Source organism: Grammomys surdaster, unplaced genomic scaffold (assembly GCF_004785775.1).
Source record: "Grammomys surdaster isolate TR1022 unplaced genomic scaffold, NIH_TR_1.0 135, whole genome shotgun sequence".
Classification (NCBI taxonomy): Eukaryota; Metazoa; Chordata; class Mammalia; order Rodentia; family Muridae; genus Grammomys; species Grammomys surdaster.
The window spans coordinates 3,709,692-3,710,167 of record NW_021604593.1 but is presented as its reverse complement, the minus strand read 5'-3'; positions in this window follow the sequence as shown (position 1 = coordinate 3,710,167).

Below are 476 nucleotides of genomic sequence, written 5' to 3'. Positions count from 1 at the left end.
GTAGAATAAGTATCTGTTAAAAAATTAAGTTAGTTTTGTGCCTTTCCACTATCTAGATTTTTGATTTTATTAACTTTGAAAATCCAGTATAGAGCATAATGGGTTTCATGACATCATCTTGACGTCAAAAAGTGCACATATATGCACAAGCTACAGAATATCACTTGTGACTCACCACAGATTCCACACATGAGTTAAATTCCCCCTTTCTGGGAGAGGCTAGCTAGTAAGGATACAACTTTATTAAGATAGGAAATGTCTGAAGTGAGTGTGAATCCTCCAAAGAAGGTTTAACTAAAAAGTATCTTTTCAAGACTTAATAGAGGTGACTATCAATGGCATAGAAGCATCAATAATGTAGTTTAGGATAAAATTACAGAAATATACTTGTTTTGACTAAGTTATATTTTTCACTAGGCAAGAAAGCGCCATGTTGAACGACTGTATACATCTCCACAACCCCCTTCCTCCTGGTC